The following is a 25843-nucleotide window of genomic DNA, read 5'->3' as shown; positions in this document are numbered from 1 at the left end:
TCATCTTAAGAGAATGCATTTTTACATTTTGTTCTATAAAGATGAATAGGTGATGATATTCAAGAGATGCATTACCAGAGCAATACATATTTGGGGTGAATGTGAATATCTGTCATATTTTGACCCATCCAGCTCCCTTCCTATACCTGGGAAATTTTAAATCATATATACCCAAGATAAACACTGTCACTTAACATTGCATTCTCCACAATATCTAAGGCATAGAATTATGACTGGGAGTTCTGTAAAATCCTCATATACGTGATTTCAATTAAAAGTGAATAATGGAGGCTTTGGGTTTTTACTTAAAACAATAGGAGATTAGATAATCAAGGCCAAACCTTCCAATGAAGATAACTGGGAAAGCTAAACTATTATGTGTGTGATTGAGGGAATCATAGAGATAAGGATATAATAAAAATTATGACAAGAAGAAAGGTTAAGAGTGATATACTTGGAATTAAGGACCATATTTTTGCTGATTTCTAACAAAGTAGATCGAAAAACAGATTTTTAGAACTACAGAGGAAGGGAGGTAAAAATTGTATGTGTATGTGGTAGGCAGGGTGACAGTCCCCTAAAGATCATACCTTAATCCATGAAACCTGTTAATGTTACTTCACATGACAGAATAAACTTTGCAGATATTATTAAGCTTACGGACCTTGATATAGGGAGTTTATCCTGGATTATGTAGGTAGGCTCAATCAATGGTGGATATTATCATTATACATCGATGATTTCCTTTAGAGAAATAAATATTTTAACACGTACATTTATAGATTAATATTTGATATTCACTAATAACTTTCCTCCTTTTCTTTCTGTTGTTAAGTTAGCTTTATCACATATATTAACACCTAATGCGTTCTTCTCTCTGTCTCTCTCTGTTTCTCTCATCTCTCTCTCTGTGTCTTCTCCTGTATAATATATTGGTTGGTCTTCACAAATGTTTATTTTAATGATTGTTTTTTCTCTGTTTGAAATCATTAATCTATTTTTCTTTATCATTTGTTTCTGAATATCTTAGGCTTTTTTTTTTTTTTTTTAAGATTTTTTATTTATTCGACAGAGATAGAGACAGCCAGCGAGAGAGGGAACAGAAGCAGGGGGAGTGGGAGAGGAAGAAGCAGGCTCATAGCGGAGGAGCCTGATGTGGGGCTCGATCCCAGAATGCCGGGATCACGCCCTGAGCTGAAGGCAGACGCTTAACCGCTGTGCCACCCAGGCGCCCCTAGGCTATTTTATTGTTCATTCTCAAGTATCCAGAATTAAGTTTAATGTTTGATTATTTCTTCTTCTTTAATATTTAAAGTATTTAGAGCATAAACTTCTCCTCCAAGTACAATAGGTCTACGTGCTATGTTTTGATAACCAATAATCATGTGGTCATTAGTATAAAGTGTATTCTCTTGAACCCTAGCGTTGTTTAGGATGTTGTTATTTCTTTTTCTTTTTTTTAATGATTTAATGTCCTTTAATGCTTTTCCTTTTATTATTATTAAGTTGTTAAAAAACACTGATTTTTTTCAATCCTTGCCACATTTTATAAACATTTTATGATATAAAAATCTGTTTAGAGGATGTCATGAATTCAAAAATCAGTTTTCATAGTTGAAATTAAATGTACTATTACAAGGCTTACAGAATTATAGCCATACCACCCATTGTTCACAGAATATTAGATATACATGATAGCACTTGATATAATTTATAGTAGTGCTTATTAATGGAGATTAATAGCTTAGGAAGCTTTTCATATGAAAATAGTAATGAATGGAACAAGATTTACAAACAAATTTGTATACTTGGCTCATTATCTATACCTGAGACTTCCTGTCCTAAGGCTTTCTTTCATTGTACTAAATAATTAAGCACATTTTCTATGTGATTTTTAAAATGCATCATTTTGAAGTTAAAATTAATTTCTTAATAAGACACATTATGTGCAAAGCTCTTGATTAAGTGGTTAATCAATGACCTTCACTCAGGCATCAGCCCTGACCATTTTAACTCACTCCTATACAAACCTCATCTAACATAATGCCCCCAAAGACTCTGGTGTTAAGAGTCTCAGACGGTGGGAGAGGAGTTAAGATGGCGGAGGAGTAGGGGACCCCTTTTTCAGCCGGTCCCCTGAGTCGAGCTGGATAGGTACCAGACCAGCCGGAACATCCACAGAATCCGCCTGAGACGCAGGAAGATACATCTGGATCTCTACAAACGAACATTTCCAGCACTGACTATTGAGGTACGAAGCGGGGAGCCGTGAAACCGCGCACAGATATTGGAAGATAAACGGAAGGGGGAGGGAGCCGCCGCGTTCGGGCACTGGGAAGCGGTAGCCACCTGCATGGGGGAGCGGGCGGACTCTCCGACCGGCACCTGAGAAAACAGACTGGGACCGTGAGTGGGGAGCACACGCCACCAGACTTCTCACAAAACTCCCTGGTGCGCTCACTGGATCCAGACAGAGACCAGGAGCTCTGGGGAGCGCGCGGGGGCGGCTGGCTGCTGGCAGTATTAGAAACACAAAGGACAGAGACGCGCCGGCCCTGGAAGTGAGGGCTGGGACGCCTGGTGTGGGGCGCAGGGTTGAGCAGCACCAACAGAAACAGAGTTAAAGTGGCCAGATCATCAGTGGAGAACAGTCCACGATCCCTCTGTTCTGAGACAAGGCAGGCTGAAAAATCAAGAAGCCCACATCCTGGGGCACCGGGGTGGCGCAGTCATTAAGCGCCTCTCTTCGGCTCAGGACAGGATCCCGGCGTTCAGGAAAGGAGTCCCTCATCGGGCTCCTCTGCTGGAAGCCAGCTTCTTCCTCTCCCACTCCACTGCCTATGTTCCCTCTCTCACTGGTTGTCTCTCTGCCACATAAATAAATAAATAAAATCTTAAAGAAGAAGCCCACATCCCTAAGATCCCTGTAAAACAAGGGCACACAGCATGGGTCCTGGTTAATAATTTGGGCTCTGGACAACCCCGCAATCTCTCCTCATCAGAATGATGACAAGGAGAAGTCCCCCCCAGCAAAGAAAAGACAATGAGTCTGTGGCCTCTGCCACAGAACTAATGGATATGGATGTAACCAAATTATCAGAAATGGAATTCAGAGTAACAATGGTCAAGATGATGTGTAGACTTGAAAAAAGTATTAATGAAAATGTTAATGAGAATATAGAATCTCTAAGGGTGGAAATGAGAGCAAATCTGGCAGAAATTAAAAATTCTATGAGCCAAATGCAATCAAAACTAGAGGCTCTGAAGGCAAGGGTGAATGAGGCAGAGGAACGTATTAGCGAATTGGAGGATGGGTTAGTAGAAGAAAAAACGAAAATACAAGCTGGACGTAAAAAAATCCATGCCCACAAATGTAGGTTACGGGAGATTACTGACTCAATGAAATGATCCCATGTCAGAATCATTAGCATCCCCGAGGGGGTGGGGAAAAACAGAGATCTAGAAGACATATTTGAATAAATTGTAGCTGAAAACTTCCCTAATCTAGAAAGGGAAACAAACAGTCCTGTCCAAGAAGCAGAGAGGACCCCTCCCAAGCTCAACCACGACAAACCTGCGCCACGTTACGTCATAGTACAATTCACAATTATTAGATCCAAGGATATAGTATTGAAAGCGGCCAGGGCAAAGAAATTTCTCACGTACCAAGGCAAAGGTATCAGAATTACGTCAGACCTGTCTACACAGACCTGGAATGAGAGAAAGGGTTAGAAGGGTATTTTTAAAACTCTTTCAGAGAAAAACATGCAGCCAAGGATCCTTTATCCAGCAAGGCTGTCATTCAGAATTGATGGAGAAATAAAGACGTTCCAGAATCGCCAGTCATTAACCAATTTCGTAACCACGAAACCAGCCCTGCAGGAGATATTAAGGGGGGTTCTATAAAGGTAAAAAGGCCCCAAGAGTGACACAGAACAGAAAGTCACAATTGATAGAAACACAGACTTACTGGCAACATGGCATCATTAAAATCATATCTCTCAGTATTCAGTCTCAATGTGAATGGCTTAAATGCTCCCATAAAACACCACAGGGTTGCAGATTGGATAAAAAGACATGACCCATCCATTTGCTGTCTACAAGAGACTCATTTTGAACCCAAAGATACACTCAGAATGAAAGTAAAGGGATGGAGTACCATCTTTCACGCAAATGGATCTCAAAAGAAAGCTGGGGTAGCAATTCTCATATCAGACAGATTGGATTTTAAACTAAAGACTATAGTTAGAGACGCAGAAGGGCACTATATTATTCTTAAAGGATGTATCCAACAAGTGGACATGACAATTATAAATATATATGCCCCCAACAGGGGAGCAGCAAGATACACAAGCCAACTCAACCAGAATAAAGAGACATATAGATAAAAATACATTAATAGTAGGGGACCTCAACACCCCACTATCAGAAATAGACAGAACACCCTTGCAAAAACTAAGCAAAGAATCAATGGCTTTGAATGCCATACTCGACGAGTTGGACCTCTTAGATATATATAGAACACTACACCCCAGAACCAAAGAATACTCATTCTATTCTAATGCCCATGGAACATTCTCAAGAATAGACCATGTTCTGGGACACAAAACAGGTCTCAACCGATACCAAAAGATTGAAATTATCCCCTGCATATTCTCAGACCACAACGCTCTGAAATTGGAACTCAACCACAAGGAAAAATTTGGAAGAAACTCAAACACTTGGAGACTAAGAACCATCCTGCTCAGGAATGACTCGATAAACCAGGAAATCAAAAATCAAATTAAACAATTTATGGAGACCAATGAGAATGAAAATACAACAGTCCAAAACCTATGGGATACTGCAAAGGCAGTCCTAAGGGGGAAATACATAGCCATCCAAGCCTCACTCAAAAGAATAGAAAAATCTAAAATGCAGTTTTTATATTCTCACCTCAAGAAGCTGGAACAGCAACAGAGGGACAGGCCTAATCCACGCACGAGGAAGCAGTTGACCAAAATTAGAGCTGAAATCAATCAAGCAGAAACCAGAAGTACAGTAGAGCAGATCAACAGGACTAGAAGCTGGTTCTTTGAGAGAATCAATAAAATTGACAGACCACTGGCAAGACTTATCCAAAAGAAAAGAGAAAGGACCCAGATTATTAAAATTATGAATGAAAAAGGAGAGGTCACGACGAACACCATTGAAATTGGAAGGATTATTAGAAATTTTTATCAACAGCTATATGCCAATAAACTAAGCAATCTGGAAGAGATGGAATCCTTCCTGGAAACCTATAAACTACCAAGATTGAAACCGGAAGAAATTGATTCCTTAAACAGGCCAATTAATTATGAAGAAATTGAGTCAGTGATAAACAACCTTCCAAATAACAAAACTCCAGGCCCGGACGGTTTTCCTGGGGAATTCTACCAAACATTCAAAGAAGAAATAATACCTATTCTCCTAAAGCTATTTCAAAAAATAGAAACAGAAGGAAAGCTACCAAACTCATTCTATGAGGCCAATATTACCTTGATCCCCAAACCAGGCAAAGACCCCCTCAAAAAGGAGAATTACAGACCGATTTCCCTAATGAATATGGACGCCAAAATCCTCAACAAGATACTTGCTAATAGAATCCAACAGTACATTAAAAGGATTATCCATCACGATCAAGTGGGATTCATACCTGGGATGCAAGCGTGGTTCAATATTCGCAAATCAATCAGCGTGATACATCATATCAACAAGAAAAGACTCAGGAACCATATGATCCTCTCAATCGATGCCGAAAAAGCATTTGACAAAATACAGCATCCTTTCCTGATTAAAACCCTTCAGAGTGTAGGAATAGAAGGTACATTTCTCAATCTCATAAAAGCCATCTATGAAAAGCCTACTGCAAATATTATTCTCAATGGGGAAAAGCTGGAAGCCTTTCCCTTAAGATCAGGAACACGACAAGGATGCCCACTCTCGCCACTATTATTCAACATAGTACTAGAAGTCCTTGCAACAGCAATCAGACGACAAAAAGGGATCAAAGGTATTCAAATCGGCAAAGAAGAAGTCAAAATGTCTCTCTTCGCAGATGACATGATACTCTATATGGAAAACCCAAAAGAAGCCACTCCCAAACTATTAGAAGTTATAGAGCAATTCAGTAACGTGGCGGGATACAAAATCAATGCTCAGAAATCAGTTGCATTTCTATACACGAATAATGAGACTGAAGAAAGACAAATTAGGGAATCTATCCCATTTACAATAGCACCAAAAACCATACGTTACCTTGGAATTAACTTAACCAGAGATGTAAAGGACCTATATTCTAGAAACTATAAATCACTCTTGAAAGACATTGAGGAAGACACAAAAAGATGGAAAAGTACCCCATGCTCAAGAATCAGAAGAATTAACATAGTTAAAATGTCCATGCTACCCAGAGCAATCTACACTTTCAATGCTATCCCAATCAAAATACCGAGGACATTTTTCAAAGAACTGGATCAAATAGTCCTTAAATTTGTATGGAACCAGAAAAGGCCCCGAATCTCCAAGGAACTGTTGAAAAGGAAAAACAAAGCTGGGGGCATCACAATGCCAGATTTCGAGCTGTACTACAAAGCTGTGATCACAAAGACAGCATGGTACTGGCACAAAAACAGACACATAGACCAATGGAACAGTATAGAGAACCCAGAAATGGACCCTCGGCTCTTTGGACAACTAATATTTGATAAAGCAGGAAAAAACATCTGGTGGGAAAAAGACAGTCTCTTCAATAAATGGTGCTGGGAAAATTGGACAGCTACATGTAAAAGAATGAAACTTGACCAGTCTCTCACACCATACACAAAGATAAACTCCAAATGGATGAAAGACCTTGATGTGAGACAGGAATCCATCAGAATTCTAGAGGAGAACATAGGCAGCAACCTATACGACATCGGCCAAAGCCGATGACACATCTCCAAAGGCAAGAGAAACAAAAGATAAAATGAATTTATGGGACAATACTAATTTATGTTAGACTTTAATAACTCAGTGATCCTTGTTATAAAGTATAAAATGAATAAAAATCTGTAAGAAACTAACAAGAAAAATTAAATAATAAAAACACATTGAAAAGACAAGAAAATTCTAAAAAGTTCTATAAAACAAGTGGTAAGACTAGAAATAAATGGCATGATGGTAGATGAAAATAAACTATCTGTAATTGTATTTATTAAAAACTATTTAAGTACTAGAATTTGAAACATGTAAAAATAAAATCTTACATCATCCCTAATAAGACATATATTAAATAGAAGTCAAAGAATGTTTGAATGTAAAAGAATGAAAATGATATGCCATGTGAATACAAATCCCAAGAAAACATCTATTTTTGTACTAATATTGGATAATATAGATATTAAAGCAAGGATGTTACTAGAGAAAAATAGGAGTATTTCATAATGATTGTAGATTCACTTTACCAAGAAGATATAGTAACTTTTAACTTATGTATACCTATTGTCATAGCCTCAAAATGTGAAATGCAAAACATGATCAATTTCTAAATTGAGAAATACACAACTTCAAAATTTCAGTAGGTGCCTATAAAATTTCTTATATAGTAGTTTATAGAGCAAGCAAAGCAAAACAAACAAAAGTCAAATTTATAAAGATGTAATAGAGCTATACAAAATGATTAAGAAAACGAATGCATTGGCAAGTGTGGAATACAGAATCCAACTGTTTCTGGATGTTTCACATTTTCAAGTACACACAGAACATATACCAGTTGATCATAGCCTGAATTATACAGAAAATCAGTTTGGAAAAACTTAAATCGTAGAATTTTTGTGTTATCTTGCCATAGTGAAATTAGGCAATTTGAAAATAATAATTTTTACAAAATAGATGAACAGTAAATAGTACACTCCTAGCTTTTTAGAATTTAATATTTTATTATTAAAAAGGTATAACATTGAGATTAGATATTTTTAAATTAATGGCAATGGAACTATGACATGCCCCAACTTCCAGGTTACAGTTAATGCTGTTCTTAGGGGAAGCTTTGTAATCTTAAAAGCATCTAGATGTTGCAAAAACATTTATTTAAAAGCAGTAGTCATCTATGAAAATAAAACAAAACAAAACTATGATCAAAAGAAGGAAATATAAAAAATATTTTATTACTTAAGGTACTAACAGCTATCATTATTGAAAGACATTATGGTATATATAACAATTCCAAAAGTAGCTAGAGTCAAATTATTAGAACTAAAAAAATAATTTATCAATGCATTTTAAAAGATAATACACAAAAATCCATTTTAATATGCTAGCAGTAAACTTCAGGAAATACAGTAAAACAGTAATATTTAAAATGTAATCAAATATGGGGCACCTGGGTGACTCAGTCAGTTAAGCATCTGCCTTCAGCTTAGGTCATGATCCCAGGGTCCTGGGATCAAGCCCTGTGTCAGGCTCCCTGCTCAACGGGGACTGCTTCTCCCTCTCCCTCTGCCCTTCCACCCATTTGTTCTTTCTCTCTCAAATAAATAAAATCTTTTAAAAAATAAAATGTAATCAAATATTATTTAAATACCTTGAATAAATACAACAAAAATATACATTCTTTAAACAAATATGCAGAATATTATCAATAAAAAAGTAAGAAAATGAAAGGATACACTATGTTTAGGAATTGGAATTCTCAATTTTATCAATATTTCTCTTTCCTTCAAATTTGTCTATAAATTTAATCTCAATTAAAATATCATCAGAGTTTTGTATGTGTTTGGAATTTGACAAGCTGATGAGATAAAAGGCTAAGAATAACCAAGGCAATCTTTTTTTTTTTAAACATTTTATTTATTTTAGAGAGAGAAAGCGTGCAGGTGGGAGCATGAGCAGGGGGAGGGGCGGAGGGAGAGAGACAGAGAGAATCTCAAGCAGACTCTGTGCTGAGCTCAGAGCCCCTCAGGGCATGATCCCCAACCTTGAGATCATGACCTCAGCCAAAATCAAGAGTAGGCTGCTTAACAGACTGAGCCACCCAGGCACCACCGAAGGCAATCTTAAAAGAATATTTTTGGAGAAATTAGCCTTTCAGAAATCAAGACTATTATATTTTAGAGCTTTAGAAATTAAGGCAGGGTGATATTACAACAAGGATGAAAAACATACCAACACAAGCAAATAGTATGTCCAAAAACATACTATCTTTGTTCACTTGGTTTGTAACAAAGTCAACTCTCTTGAGCAGTTGGGAGAAAAAGAAAGAAGAAAATAATAAATAAACCCTTTTAAATAAATGATGCTGGTTTATGAGATAGCTACATGAAAGTAAATGAACTTTGATTCCTAACTGTCACCATACACAAAAATTACTGTCAGCTGGATTACAAATATAAATGAGAGGGCCACCTGGGTGGCCAATTGGTTAAGCATCTGACTCTTGATTTTGGCTCAGGTCATGACCTCAGGGTGGAGATCAAGGCTCACCTCAAGCTCTGTGCTCAGTGCAGAGTCTGCTTGTCCCTCTCCCGCTACTCCTCCTCCAAATTGAGCTCATTCTCTCTCTCTCTCTCTCTCTCTCTCTCAAATAAATAAAAAATCTTTAAAATATAGATAGATAGATAGATAGATAGATAGATGATAGATAGATAGATAGATAGATAGATAGATAGATAGATAGATAAATGAGTTAAAAATTATGCCTCTTGAAGAAAACAGAGAATAACATCATGACCATGGGCTAGGCAGGATATTCCTAAAAATAATATGCTCACCATAATTTATAAGATTAATTACATTTCTTTAAAGTAAGAATTTTTGTTCATTGAAAGATAACATTAAGAGAGCAAAAGGGCAGGAAAAGAGACAAAATATTTCCAGTGCATATACAGAACAAAGGACTCAAACCATCAATATATAAAGAATTAATGATCATTTACATTTCACAAATGACCAAACCACACACACCAAAAAGTAGACAGAATTCTTGAACAGATACTTCCAAAAGAGGTATGGGATGTTGGAAATGTGAAAATGTGCTGAACATCATTAGTCAGTGGAGAAATAAAAATTATAAATACAATTATGTCTCATTGTACTCTCCTACAGTTTAAGAGATTATCATTACAAATCCTGGTGAGAATGTGAGGCAAGTGCAATACTCATATACTGCTAATAGTGGAAATTGCTACAATCACTTTGGAAGTCTGTCCGTTTCTCCTAAAACTATGCATGTATAATCTATAACCCAGCAATTTCAATCTTATAACCAGCACAATTGTCTGCATGTATGCACTTAAATGATGTATTCATAGTAGTACTAATCTCAAAAATCCAAAAACTGAAAGCAGTATGACTGCCCAGAAAGAGTAAAATAGGTAAAGGGTGCATGCAAAAACGTGGATTAATCATGCAAATATAGTGTCATGGAAACTAAACCAGATACAAAATAATGCATACTGTAGCATTCCATTAATATGAAGTACACAAATGGACAAAACTAATATAGTATGTTACATGTCAGAATGACAGTTAACTTTGTAGAAGATGGAGGCTTTCTGTTACTCTGTTCTACCGAGCTACGAGTGTTCTATTTCATCATCTGGATAATAGTTCTGTTCATCAAGTAATAGTCCTGAGGCTAGAAAACTTTTGTATGTATGTTATTCTTAAAAAAAGATAATTACTTAAAAACATATTCAGAATTATTTTTCTGTGTAATTCTATTAATATTTTTCAGAGTATCAATATTTTTTCTCCTAATTTAATGTTTCTGCAGATACATTTAAATAGTATACATTAAAAAAAAATTAAAAAGCTTTTGGGGAGCAAGAATTCTAGTATTATTCTTTAACTCAATAGAGATATCTGTTTACTCCATCTGTAAGTTAAATTTTACCATTCTGTCTTTTTTTTAAGAAATCACGTTATTTTAGAAACAGAAGAAACAAACAGAAGAACCAAAAAATGAATTACCTCAACACTAAGAGCAATATGAAACATACACTGAAAAAATAATCAGTTTCTCTGTTGCAAATTCTACTCTGGCAAGGTAAGACAAAATCACCTTAAATATTTAAGAAAAATGAAAACAATAAATATTCAAATTGCATAGTAAGGGCACTCAGCATGTTCACCTTAAGATGTATTCGGCCATAATTTGATATTTTTTGTTTTGCTCTCTCAGGCTTTAAAATGCTTAAGCCTTCAGTTAAAAGACAAAGGGAAATGTATACTTATATTTCTATTTCTATGTATTTCCCTTAGTTATGTCTCAAAAGAAAACCAAATTTTAATGAGAAATTATATGTTGAGTGTGGCATCAGAGCAATGAGATTTAGAGACCACAAAATTCATACACCAGGACAGAGGTGCCTGGTGTCTGGGCCCCTCTGCTAATACATAGCTTTTTTTGTTTCTCTAATCTACGCCCTAGAATGACATTTCTTAATATGTGGGTGCACAGATCCCTTTTGAAAGTGATAGAAACTGTGGAAACTCTGCCTAGAAAATACATAAAAATGCATTAGTTTGACATACAAATTTATGAATTATATGAATTCCTATGACAAAGCTATATGTGGTCATATGTTACTATAAATATTGCAAAAGTAAGATACCTTTTTTTAAATGAAGAGGACCACCAAAATTTAATAGCTCAAACCCACAAAATTAGGACTGATTATTGTGATTCATAGAGAAGATGAAGAGCATGAAGGAACTGGAAATGGGGAAATCAGCTCAGAATTTGTTAAAATGGTGGAGTTTTAAAAGAGAGTTAGAACCTAGTGAGACACTCTTAAGAAAATAATAGATTTGACAGATGTGTCTAAGGATGATTTAGCTGAATTGGATAGCTGATTAGAAGTGTGGAGTGAGTTCATCCCTTGTAAATACAAACAGATATTATTAAGGAAATTTTTGAAAGAAATAATTTCAAGAAAATGTATTTGTCAAAGGAGTCTTTACTTTGTCACTCTGTATTTGGGAACCTTTAAGAAACTACTGGTTTTACCTTTAAGAGAGGTATTTCTCAGCAGAACCCATTTTTCTGGGCACATTTGTGAGACTTTTATTCAGACAATCTATGACTTTCAGAAAACATTACCCTTTCAAGTACATTAACATTTGTCAATGGTAAGTACCCCATGCTGTTTTACCTGTCAGTATTTCTGTGTAGTGGAATTATAGGTGATTTATCTTAGGATTTCTGATTTTCATTGCCTCAATTCCCCAGGCATATAAAATGAGTACATTAACTTGCTATAATTAGTTGACCTTGTTGTTTGTTTAAGTCTTAAGATATGCTTAAGGCAAAGTGATGGATCTCTAAAGGCAGCCTTTAAGGTGTGTCAGGTGCTCTTAGGGATGTAATGACATTACCACAGTCCCTTGATTGATTTGCTGAATTTGCTTCCAAGAACATGCAAAATTTTCAGCCTGTTCTCTCAGTCAACGACAGCCATACTCAAATAGAGGCTTTGAAATGGAGCTCATAATTTTAAAAATAAATTCAGAATCAATTTTAAGTCATCACCTGACTCTTTTTCTCTGTATTTATGGACAAAATTGATCACCTTCATGTTCAAGTTTTTTAAATATTCTGATTTTGCAAGACACCATTTTCTCCTTATTCTCAAACTATCTATTCCACAATCCTTCATTATATATTTATTACCATCAATCACTTCTTCTCTTCTATCTCTTGATTAAAAGAGATTATTGCTTTCCAGGATTTTGAATTTAGATTTTTTTTCTTCTATGCTAACCTGTCTCCATGGTCACAGCTTCTACTGGAATCTTCTCTCCATACTACCTGAGTCAGTATCTCTCTCAGTGTAGGGCCTGGTATTAAGTGTTGCTTGGCATCCAGTGAATCCAGGAAGGGGTCAAATGACCTAACTACAAGTTCCCCTTTCTGTGATGCCGCCACAGAAATTGTCCCCTAGCTAAACAACCTTCCTTATCAGAAGGACCAGGAACAGTTCTTACTGTTTCTGAATAGTAGGTTCAGTTTTCTGCCAGCCCATGGAATTATTCAAACCAACCAGCCATATCCTGCCATCTTTATTGGGGGCACCACAACCCAGTGATACTGCAAAGCCTGCCTCCCAGAGCCCCTGATTGTTCACTGTTCCCAAATGTTAACACTCATGTGACCATGCATGGTAAAGTGTGTCCTCCTCCCCTGGGCTGTGAGTATATGTAACTCATAAACTACAGTGATTCCTTCTGTCCATTGTTGGGTGTTGTGTGACTGGCCATCCTCATAAACCTAGAGTGGGATCCTCCAGTGTGGTGAAAAGGTGATTAAAACATCTCTGTAAGTCTTTTCCTGTTGAAATTGAAAATCAGTTTTCCCAATTTTGTGCTCTGAGGGGATTGTTAGTAATAACAGTAGCTTCTAATTTTGACAATATAACTAATGTATCGTGTGATCTTATACTCACTATATATATATATATATACCTTCTCTTTCCCATAGCTGGCCCATCTGTTGCGACGTAACCATAATAACAAAGACAAATTAACATTCTTGTGAAATTTACAGTTTTCAAGTTGCTAGCACATACGTAATTTCACATAATTTTTATAAGAACTCTTTATAATAGTTTTTGTTATCTTCATTTTGGCACCCAGCAGGTACATGGTGATGCCAGGGCTTAAGCCTCATTCTCCTGATTTCTGACCCTGTAATCTTTCCAACCCTATCCCAGCTCCTGCTGTAGGGAAGCCGGCCAAGAGCAGGATACAGATAAATGTTGTCTTCTTTAAAATTTTATCTGGATTGTCCCAGTTATATTGTGTCCCTAAACTCGGATGTGTTGCCTTATTTTTACTGTAATTGCAAAATAAAACATGGCTTGTCAGATGCCAGTCAGAATAAATGAGCGGAGGTATGGCTAAAATTCTTCTGAATGGCACACTAACTGTTATGATCTCCTGCCAGAGAAGAGAAAAACAATTCAGAAATAAATGAGGTGTAGCTCAAAGAGATGTAGAGACAAACCAGGATCATGGTTTTCACCCTTCTTCTAAGAAGAAGCTTCTTGTCTTAGATCAACTGTAAACGTTGATGAAGTGAATACAAGTGTGATTGTTCCAGGGTCCATTTTGCAAGCAGAGTCAGGACTGAGAGGCCGTAAGAGACAAAGTATTTAGACATCCATGTAGCAGTCTCTGGCATTATATGAAGACTGATTTGACAGTCTGTTTGATAGAAGGTTAGAGCTATCAGAGGTAAATACCATTCATGGGGAAAGAACTAATTATAAACTAGGTAAAAGTTGTAAGAGTCTCAATAAATGTGCTGAAGTTTTAGACTGGCATTCTGGAAAGAAATCCAAGCAGGGGAAAGCAGATAAGTTAATAGCAAGAGTCACATGCACAAGCTTTCTACCTGCATTCAGGGCAGAACCCAGGTTTTAGCCTCTGAAGGTAGGAACTAGGTAAGAATGCACCTATGAACATTCAGCGAAAGGCTGGTCACAAAGTCCATAAACCAACATTTGTTTTTTTTACAATATAAATTGCATTATTCTTGATGTTGCCTACATGAAGATTATTGGCTCTGAGTGTTGGGGTTAAATAGCAAAGCAGCAAGGTAACATTCTCTCTCTCTCTCTCATGACCCACATGGTTGAGGATTCCAACAATGTTGGAGAACTTTAGCCTTTCCTGCAATGTCCTACAGTCACCATGAAAAACTCATGAAGAATAGTATTTCTCCATAGTCTTAATGAGATTTGCCTGCATCATTCCAAGGACATGTCTACAATTCTTTCAAGAACTATGGAATCAAGAGGGTCATTCTCTTTGTTTCAGGAGGAGGAAAAGTTAATTTTATATTTTTAGCCACATTTATATTTAACAAAGGGGCCTAATGTGAAAAACAGATTCATTGTCTTTATACAGAGAGAGAGAACACAGATCAGAGGGAGAGAGCAATGCAGTTTCTCAATCCAATAATTTATCAAATCAGTTATTAGTTTGCCTTCCGTGGCAAAGATGTCCTTCAATCTGTGATTTGCTGGATAATGTTTTAATTTTATAGAAATTCTCCACAGAATACTTTTGATTCATTTTCTTAGAAATGAACTGATTTTTACAACTAGCTTCTCCATTCTTTGCTTATAGACAGATTTTTTTTTCTGACAATATTCTCCCCAAGTGAGCTATAATCTTGATATCCCAAATCAGCATTTGCCACAAAAAGCTATCGCAAGCTTTCACTGCAGCTATCAATGTTACTTCCCCATAATTTGGCTGACTGGAAAATGCATTACTTTCCCTATTCCAAAATGTATTTCCTTGGTATGTAGAACAATTTCTCTTCCATAATATACTTTCTTTTCCACAAGGTGAAGTTAAGGAATAAATACAGAATTTAAAAAATAATATTTTTTAAAGCCCTTCTATCCACAACAGTAAAATAATCATGACTTAAGGTAGACTTTACATACTTGATATTTGGCAGTAAGTGTATCTGAGTCATATGTCATTCATATAGAAGGGAAAGGATAGAGAATTCTTGGAAAAAATATCATTCGATAGTATTACTACTTTCAACTCGGAAAACTAGCAACATGACTTCCTGTTGTTCATTTTAATAGTAAAGACATTTATCCACTTAACAAATATATATTAAATTATTTCCAAATGACAAACCATGCTCTTGATACCAGAGCATATGGCAGTGAACATAACATACAAAAATCCATGCCTTCATGGAAATTAAAAACTAATAAATAATTTAAATATAAATAAGGGTAAAAAAAGATAGCAGGCCAGATTAAGTTTAGACATCTTCAACAAGATGATAGCGCTCACACTAGAAATTGACATTTCAAAATTCTGAGTAAACTCCCCTCCAGGCAATTACGACTAAAGCCAGCTTAAGCCCACCTATATGCACAGAGAGTAGAAAATTCATTTTAAAATCAATTTGAACAAAAGGCACTTTATAATATTCAAGCCAAACCTCTGCCCTTATAGGGTATTTGTTAATTAAGATATGAGTACTGGTGTCAGTTCTCTCTGCCCACTGATTTCCCAGAAAATGTCCAACGACAGTTGAGAATAAATTGTTTCCATTTCTTATTACAGACAGGAATGTAGAATTATTTTATGGAGAGGTAACCTGAGAAACATAAATTTTCATTATTTCATAATCAGCATTGAGAGCCAAAGGTCGAGCCAGTCCTAGTCTTGAGATGAGAGGATGGGAAGCCACAACTGGATCACTAAGATGGAATGACAGGGCAGGCTGTAGAGGACTAGACATCGGAGCCCATATCCTGGTAATCTTGTCACCAAAATGTGACATGAAAGTGAGAGAATGGCAGTTGATTTGAACTGTTGTACATGAAGATATTTTGAATGAGAAAAACATTGAGTAGACACCAAGGCAAAGCCAAACTGATAACTAATCCAAAATAAATGAGATGATAAACCTGAAGAATAAACAAAATAAACTTAAAAGTTAAATTTTTGAAAGGCAACTATTATAGTAAATGATCTTCAAAAAAAAAAAAAAAAAAGAAATTGTATTTCTTGTAAGCAGTGGCTTCTTGATGTACAAGTAGGGATCTCTGGTCCCTGCCTCCTGATCTTTCTCTTGCTCCACTGTGGAAAATTCCCTGTACCTGACCACCATGAACAAGTTGATGTGTAAGAACTTTGAGGACTTTTCCTTCTTTAACTGATGGTTCTGTCTTGTAGCTTAAGAAGCATGGGCTAAGTGGACTGTGCTATTCATACCCCACCCTATTCCTAATTACATCTCTGCGTCCAGCCCAATACCTGCCAGCACATATCTGGTGAACAGAACTCCTCACGAGATTGCTTATCCCCACTCCTGGTCTTTCCATTATCTGCCATCTGGTCTTCCTGTGGCAGATGGAGGGTTCTTGGATGTTTGAAGATGGAGAACGATGTGTAAAGGAGAGTGAGAGAGATTAGAATGTTGAATCACCTGACAACAATGAAGTATCACCTGATCATTTTTTCCTTTCGCAAGGAACACTATAGAGGAGGCTTCTTTGCTTTGTGATGATCAAGAAACAATTGCAGTTCATTGAGCCAACTTGGCCACAAAGTCTAACCATAAATTTTCCTTTTTCAGGGCCTAAAGCATTTCCCTTACAGTCAAAGTTGATAGGCTCTATTGCCATACATTAATTTAAAATAAGAAAAAAGCCTTAATGACATGTGTTACCCTTCTTTGACCAGATGCCCTTCTTTGGGGGAACTGCTTTCTGTCCTGAACACCATGTGGTTCCAGTGGGATTGCCAGTGACAAATTCATCAGACTAGTCACAACATGGCATAAGTCAGGCTACTCACCATCCTTCCCTGTTATCTCATAAACAGATGCTTTGTGACACAATCCTGCTGTTTCTTCTGTGATCATATAAGCATAGAACTATCTGTGTCTGTCCCTACAAAATGAGAGAAAATTGATCAGGAATTTGAGAAAATGAGGTCAACACAGAAGAATAAGGTGGAAAAATTAAAGTGTGCCAAGTCTCTGGAAACAGATCAGGTTGAGAAGGCCACTATTATTTTGGTCATTATTTTTTTCTTTCTCTAAAATAGTTCATGTTGGGGTAACTTCTTTCACTGTCTACATAAAATACCTTGGCTAATGTATTCAGTTTGTTTCTAGAAGACTTAATTCAAGATATGAAATTCCATTCAAGAGTGACAATGATTTGTGTGTAAAGATTGCAAATAAGAGGGAGGTTACAAAGCTATGATTGGGGGCTCAATCACAGGTACATTCTCTAATATAAAATATACAACTCTTTAAGTGTAGTCTACCTTGAATCTATAGAAGCTGTTAAGTGGAAATACCCTTTTTAGTAGGAGTGGTGTATTTTGATGATAGATCAGGAAAAAACCAGGATCATCCACAAAAGCTTTCCAAGTCTGCCTGTGTTTCTGTGATCCAAGTCACTGGACCATAGCATGCTGATCTGATCATTGCAACTGTTTCCAATCTGCCCATGTTGAAAATGACCAACTGTATGGGAAAAAAAGCTCAAGAAGCACATCAATGGCAAAATTCCAATTGGTTGATTGCATCCAGACAAGGATTAATCTTTAAAGGCCAGACACAGTGTTTTAGACATACAAAGAGAAAAATCTATTCGGGAGGAAATATCCCTCTTGCCAACAAATTTACCATTAATTTTAAGTCTAATATTATGGTTTTACCAAACAAGATTTTCAGTTGACTTTCTATTTGATTGCTTGCTGTTATGTATGAAAAATTGTTAAGTATGTTGCATTTCTTGACTTCTAGGTTAGCTTCTGATTTTTTAAGGTAATTTTCTGAGTTTATTTAGGAATCTCAAGTTTGGGAGAGAATTAGAAGAATATTGATGTCAAAACAGTATTTCTTTGTGTTTTCTTCAACCATTATATTGTTATTACATGTTGGGATAGAGCAAGTTGCAGATACAAATCATGTTCCATTGTATAAAAGAATTTATTGAAACATTTTGAAAAAGTTAAATTTCTTTTTTTCATTGTTATCCTTGTGATGGATTTAAAGACTTATATATGACATTATTCTTTCACCAATTTTTCTGTCACAATTTTTGTTTAGTTGTAAATGCTGTATACATTTTTTTCAGATTACCACCCTTTTCTCTTAGTAAGGAACAGAAAACGCAGATATGGGCATAGACAGCATTATTTGTTGGTTCAGATACTCTCTGTGTTTTGAAACTTCACTAAAGACCTTAACATTGTGTCTCAGACAGAGATTTTATAATATGGACAATGTCTGCATTTATTCATGAGGGGGAAAAAATGATAGGTAGTGTGTATCTGCTGAATTAAAGTTGTTTTTTTTTCCCAAATAAATCACAAAGGTTAAGTCCCTAAAGGCCTAAAAGAATTCATATTCTTTAAGATACCTAAACCTCATGAGCCCTACAAAACCTACTAAACCATTTTCTTTTTTGCATCAGGAGAGGGGATGTTTAATTAAAACTTAGTAGCAACAGAAATAAAAATGAAGCGTTATGTTCAAATTTGATATTGTGCCAAATGTGTTTCAAAACACACCTTACATTCATTCATTTATTCATACAATTGATTTTTTAAAACTTTTTATTGAAGTCTAGTATACACAGAGAAAACTGCAAGAGAATGTATAGCTTTCTGAATTTTTCAAATCTGAGCACACCTCTGTAGTCATTACCCAGATTTAAAAAGTAGAGTGTAACCAGAACCCAAGAAGTACCCCTTGTCTTCCCTTCTAGTCAATGCCCATTCATTCAAATGTACCCTGATTTCGAACACTATATATTATTGTCACTTCTTTTTGTATTCTCTGTGCATGGAATCATACAGCATGTGCTCTTATATCTGGCTTCTTCCATTTACACAATTGATAAATTCATCCATTTTGCCATGTATAGTTTTAAATAATTTATTCTTATTGCTGTATAATAGTGATCCCCAATCCAGGTGATTTTGCTCCCAGAGGACACTTAGCAATGTCCATCAAGGTGGTCAGGAGTGAGGTGTAATCTCATTATGGTTTTTGTTTTCTTTTCTCTGACAATTAGTGATGTTGAGCAACTTTTCATATTTCTATTGTCCATATGTATGTCTTCTTTTAAGAAATGTCTATTCAAGCCATTTTAAAAAATCAGGTTGTTTTCTTGCTATTGTTTTGTTTGAGTTGCTTATATATTTTGGATATTCATCCCTTATCAGATATATGGCTTGCAAATATTTTCCTCTCATTCAGTAAGTTGCCTTTTCATTCTATTGATTGTTTCTTTTGCTGTGCAGAAGCATTTCCATTCAATACAACCCACTTGTCTAATTGTGCTTCTGGTGTCTTAACCACCCTCCCCCCCCCACCACCAAAAAAAAAAAAAAAAAATCATTGCCAACCAATGTTAGAAGCGTTTTCCTTATGTTTTCCTCTAGCTGTCTTATGGTTTCAGGTCTTACTTTTTTTTTTCCATTTTGTTTCATTTTTGGATATTCTGTGGGATAAGATCCAATTTCACTTTTTGCATGTGCATATCTGTTTTCCCAGCACAATTTATTGAAGAGACTGTTCTTTCCCCATTGTGTGTACTTGACAACCATAGTGAAGATCAGTTGACCGTTTCTGGGCTTATTTCTGGGCTCTGTATTCTTTCCTTTCATATATGTGTATGATTTTATGCCAATATTATGCTGTTTTGAATATTGTTCTTTTGTAATACATTTTGAAATCCGGGAAGTATGAGGCCCCTAGCTTTGTTATTCTTGCTCAAGATTATTCAGGGTTTTTTGTGGTTCCATACAAATTTTGGGATTCTTTTTTTCTATTTCTGTAAAGAATGTGATTTTTATAGGGATTGCACTGAATCTGTACATCCCTTTGGGTAGTTATAGACATTTTAAGTGTATTAACTCTTTGAATTTACAAACATGGATGTCTTTCCTTCTACGTCCTCTTTAATTTCTTTCATAAATGTTTTATAATTCTCAAGTTACTTGTATAAGTCCTTTACCTATTTTATTAAGTTTATTGCTAAGTGTTTTCTTTTTGTTGTTGTTGTTCTTGTGAAGTGGAATGTTTTCTTAATTTCCTTTTTGGATAGTTCATTTTTTGTGTATAGAAATATGACTGATCTTATACTTTGATTTTGTATCCTATAACTTTATTGAATTTGCTTATTATCACGTGTTTTGTTTTTTGGTTTTCTACATATACAATTATGTCTTCTGCAAACAGAGATAATTTTACTCTTTACTTACACACATGTCTTTTATTTCTTTTCCTTTTATCTAATTGTTCTTACTAGGGCTTTTGGTACTATGTTGAATAGAAGTGGTGAAAGTGAGTATCCTTGCCTTGTCCTGGATCTTAGTGGGGAAGCACTCAGTTTTTTCCCCATTTATTATGATGTTAGCTGTGGACTTTTCACCATAAATGGGTGTTGAACTTTGTACAGTGTTTTTTATGCATCTACTGAGGTAATTATGGTTTTTTTTCTTTCATTTTGTTGACACAGTTTATCACATTGGTTTATTTCCTTATATTGAACTACGCTTGCAAACCAAGGATAAATTCCACTTGATCATCGTGTATAATACTTTTGATGGACTGTTGAATTCAGTTTGCTAGTATTTGATCGAGGTTTTTTTACATCTATGTTCATCAGGGAGATTGAACTATAGTTTTCTTTTATGGTAGTGTCTTTTTCTGGCTTTTGTATCATGATGTTAGCCTCATAAAATTAGTTTGGAAGTGTCCCCGTGTCTTCTGTTTCTTTGGAAAATGAATAAATTCCTAGAAACATACAATCTACCAAAACTGAATGAAGAAGAAACAGAAAGCCTGGACAGATGAATAACAAATAAGGAGATTGGAAACCATAATCAAAGACCTATCAACAAATAAAAGCCCAGGACCACATGTCTTCACTAGTGAATTCTGCCAAACATTGAAAAAAGACTCAGTATCAGCTCTTCTTAAATCCTTCTTTACCCCTTTTAATGACACGATCTGTTCATGACTTCAAGGTGGATGATTTAAACAATAGTGGATGATACTATCAGGGACATATTTTAGAAAGAAGCAGTAACTGGAGGAAGGTTGGATTATATGACCGTTATGACCTTTCCCAGTCCTTTGATTGAGCATCCTGTCTAATTCCACTTCACTGTTATGGAGGTAAGCTAGGGTGGATTGCATTGCTGTGGCTCCTGAAAAAGGAAAAGAATAAAGGACGCACATTTTAAAATACAGCAGGTAGAAATCCAGAGTAAAAGCGCAAATCATCTTTCAAAGAGAGTGTCAAGAGCAATTTTGATTTACTTGACCACAGAGAGAAAGCAACAGGATTGGAGGTGGGCTTGAATGAAGAGAAGGAAAACAAAAAACAAAACAAAACACCACACATCAGAAAATCAGATATAATTTAGAAAGAAATACCAACTTGGAAAAGGCAAGCAGATAGTAATCAGAATAAATCTCAAGGCTAGGTTTTTACTTCTTCCTGAGGACAGTGCTTGTTTGGGCTACATAATATGTTAAAGTACCTGTGATAATTTTGTAAAGCATGATCTGCCTTGTAAGTTTGTGACTCCCTTACGAAAGCTAATATCTAGCAGAATATTGTGTAGGTAACCATAGCATGGAAGAATTATTTATTTGGGTAGACAAGTTAGTATGCCAGGTCCTGTTCAACACTAAGATTCTATCTATTGTTTTATTGAATATTCACAGTGTGAAGAGCACAAAAAGATATATGTGTATGTGTATATAAGTGATGGCAGGGTTTGGGGATAACAGAGAAAAAAGTAGAAAATTACTAAAGTAGCAGAATAAAGGATACAATGCACTTGATATATACTGAGTAATTTCTATGGATCAAGGTCTTTCTAGGCAGGTTTCTATATAATTTTTTAAATCATATTTTAATAGACTTTATTTTTAGGATAGTTTTGGAATTGCAGATTTGGTTCAAGGAGTTACCAAATACTGCACACTGAGCATCCACTCTTATTATATCTTTCAGTAGTAAAATACACTTGTTGCAATCCTTGAACCAACATCGATACATTATTTTTCTAAAGACTTCACTTATTTATTTGAGATAGAGAGAGAGAGAGACTGATGGGGAAGGGCAAAGGGAGAGGGAGAGAGAATCTCAAGCAGACTCTGCACTGAGCCCAAACCCGAGGTGGGCCTCAATCTCATGACCCTGAGGTCATGACCTGAGCTGAAACCAAGAGTCTGATATTCAACCAACTGTGCCACCCAGGTGCCCCTTGATACATTATTATTAAATAAAGTCTATGTGTCATTCAGATTTACTTAATTTTTAACCTAAAGTTCTTTTTCTGTTGAAGGATTCCACCATGATTTCCCATTGCACTTACTTGTCATATTATCTTAGGCTCCTTGTGGCTGAGACATTTTCTCAGATTATCCTTGTTTATAAGGACCTTGACAATTTTGAGGAGTATCGGTCAGGTATTTTGTAGAATTCCCCTCAACTGAAATTTGCCATGTTTTTCTCATGATTAGTCAAGCTCATGGGTTTTGTGAACCAGACCACAGAGTATGAATGCTGTTTTCATCACATCTCAGGGGTGCATACTATCAACATGACTTATCTCTGTTGTTGATCTTGATCACCTGGCTCAGGTTGTCTTTCAGGTCATGCCACTGAAAATTGAGACCCCTTTCTACCCTGTTTTCCATTCTGTACTCTCTAGAAAAAAGTCACAATTCCCAGTCATTATGTCCCCACTCCTTGAAGGTGGAGTGTCTACTCAAATTATTTGGAGATATTCTGCATGCGAGATTTGTCTATTCTCCAAACTTATTTATGTATTCATTTATATCAGTATGGGCTTAAGGATATTTATATTATGCTTTAAGCAATATTCCAGTGCAACTGAATGTATATTGTTGCTCAAAATGAATAAAGCTTTGGCCATTCCAAAATCTTTCAGTTAGCTTCTGACGTATTCCGATAGTGTGTTTGCTGTTGTTGTTTAGCATTCTCTTATTTCTGGTACAGCAAGATGTTCCAGGCCCACTGTGTATATTTCCTGGACCAGTTCCATAATCATCCATTTCTCCATGAGGCCCTGCTTCCTTTGTGTATGTGAATGTTATTGAAACCAGGATCTGGGTGCTAATAGTGCTTATTTCTACTGGGATATCATTGCTTCCAGGGCCTATCAGTTGGCAAAAGGAATGTGTGTATACTAACCCATGCACATACACATATCTATAAATATTTCTGCATGCATCCATTTTTATTTACGTTAAGCTAAACATGACTTCATGCTGATTTCCTCAACTCTAATATGGTAACACATGAATCATTCTGAATTCCTCCCCTTTTTATTTGTAACTCAAACTTCAGTAGTGAGAAACCTGGCTCCCATCATCTGCTAATCATTTTCTTAATTGTTCAATTCCAATGTACATGAATTAAAATATCAGAATTACTAACCTATTCCCCTGTGGGATACACTATTATTAACAAGAGTACAGTGCTTATGCAAAGTTTCTTTTATCTTTAGTCTGGTACACCCCATTTTGTAAGTTATTTGTCAGCAATTTTTGCTCCCCCTCATCCTTCCAGTAAGGTTGTTTCATACATTCTTAAATTCTTTTGTCACTTTCTTCTTTCTATCATGGGATTCTTCAGACATCCTAAATGATTTTTTTAATTTGCATGAATCAATATTCACATTGTATATGTAAAATATTTTAAAGGTCAACTTTAAGATGTATAATAATAATAATAATAATAATAATAATAATAATAAAACTTGTAGAGAGATTAACTTCCACCTGATAAAAATGCTAGAAAATGATGAATAGACATTTAAACTACTGTATCTCCCCTTCAGTTACATATATAAAGAAGTCTGCATACCATCAGATGTCAGGTCTGACTTCCTGAGTGGTCTCTTAGGGTCTTAATTCTGTAAACCAGAAATATGAGAATGATGCTCTTAATGAGCTGATTTTTTACTAGCAAGAAATAAGAGAGAACCAGACAGCAGATTTTTCCCTTTGCCATCTCTCTTATAGACTATGGCAGGTTCAATTTTGTACTTGGAATACTTTTGGAGAAATGGAGTGTGCAAAGTAAACGGAACTGCTGAGCAACCTGTTCTGTCTCATTATGCTTCTTTGTGAATCAGTTTGCCAGCAAAGTTTGCATTGCATCACATTTCAATTACATCTTTGCTTAGTTTTCCTTTTTCCTTCATCTCCCTGGCCTTGGTCTTTTACAAGGAGGTAAAATGCTAACTGGCCAAAATGTGTTAGCAACTAATCCTTGTCTCAGACTCTACTTTCTAGAGAACCCAAAATCAGACAGTGTCTAAACCCTAATCACTAAGACTTCAACCCAACTAATGAAACAGTGATATTTCTTAGGATATCATCATCATAGTTTTTGAATTACAAAGAAGTGTTATTTTTATAGTTCGTGTGTGTGTGTGTGGAGAGAAAGAATTTTAATTCATAATAACTACAAATATAGTAAATCCAGTTTCACAAGCATTCAAAGACAATAAAGTTAGTATCACTATTTTTATTTCTAATGCGTGAAAATAGAAATCATAGTGGTTCACCTTCTGAAAACAGAATATTGCATATTCTGTAATTTATGTATAAAGTTTATATCCTCCCACTGTGACATTTCTAATTATGTAGGGGAGACTGCATTTTCACCCCAGTGAATTATGACTTACATCAATTCTGCATCTAAGTGAAAGAACTGAAGCCACCTTTGAAAGAAACCATGTCCCATGCACATTGTACATTCTGTAGACCTGATAAACCAATGATACTCAGAGTTTAACTGCTATCTTAATGTCTTTTCTTTGGGGTTATTTTTTACCAGTAATATTACAACTGAATACTATATGTCATGCATGATTTCTTCATGTGCATGGAAATGGAAAAAAATAAGTAAATTTTAAAAATTATATATTAAGAGTAATCTTTACACAAATGTACATACATACCTACATAGATTTCTTGAACTTGCCTTGATGTTTCTAATTTTTTTTATTTTCTCTGAATGTATACTTTAGCTCTCTCATACTATTAGATGTGAAGAAAACAAGCTTTCAATTTCCATGTTCAGGTTAATCAATCAACTCAATCAAATTAATTGGTTATTAATCAAATTAATTGAATCAAATTAATTTATATATTTCATTGTATATCATTGAGTATCATATATTATTTATTTATTTATTTGCATGCCAATTAAATCCCAGGCACGAAGCACTCTAAATTCCAGGAATCCCACAATGAACATTTAGAAAAGTGTCTCCTTTTATGGAG

Source organism: Ursus maritimus, unplaced genomic scaffold (assembly GCF_017311325.1).
Source record: "Ursus maritimus isolate PB19 unplaced genomic scaffold, ASM1731132v1 scaffold_6, whole genome shotgun sequence".
In the NCBI taxonomy this organism is placed as follows: Eukaryota; Metazoa; Chordata; class Mammalia; order Carnivora; family Ursidae; genus Ursus; species Ursus maritimus.
This window is presented reverse-complemented; position numbering follows the sequence as displayed.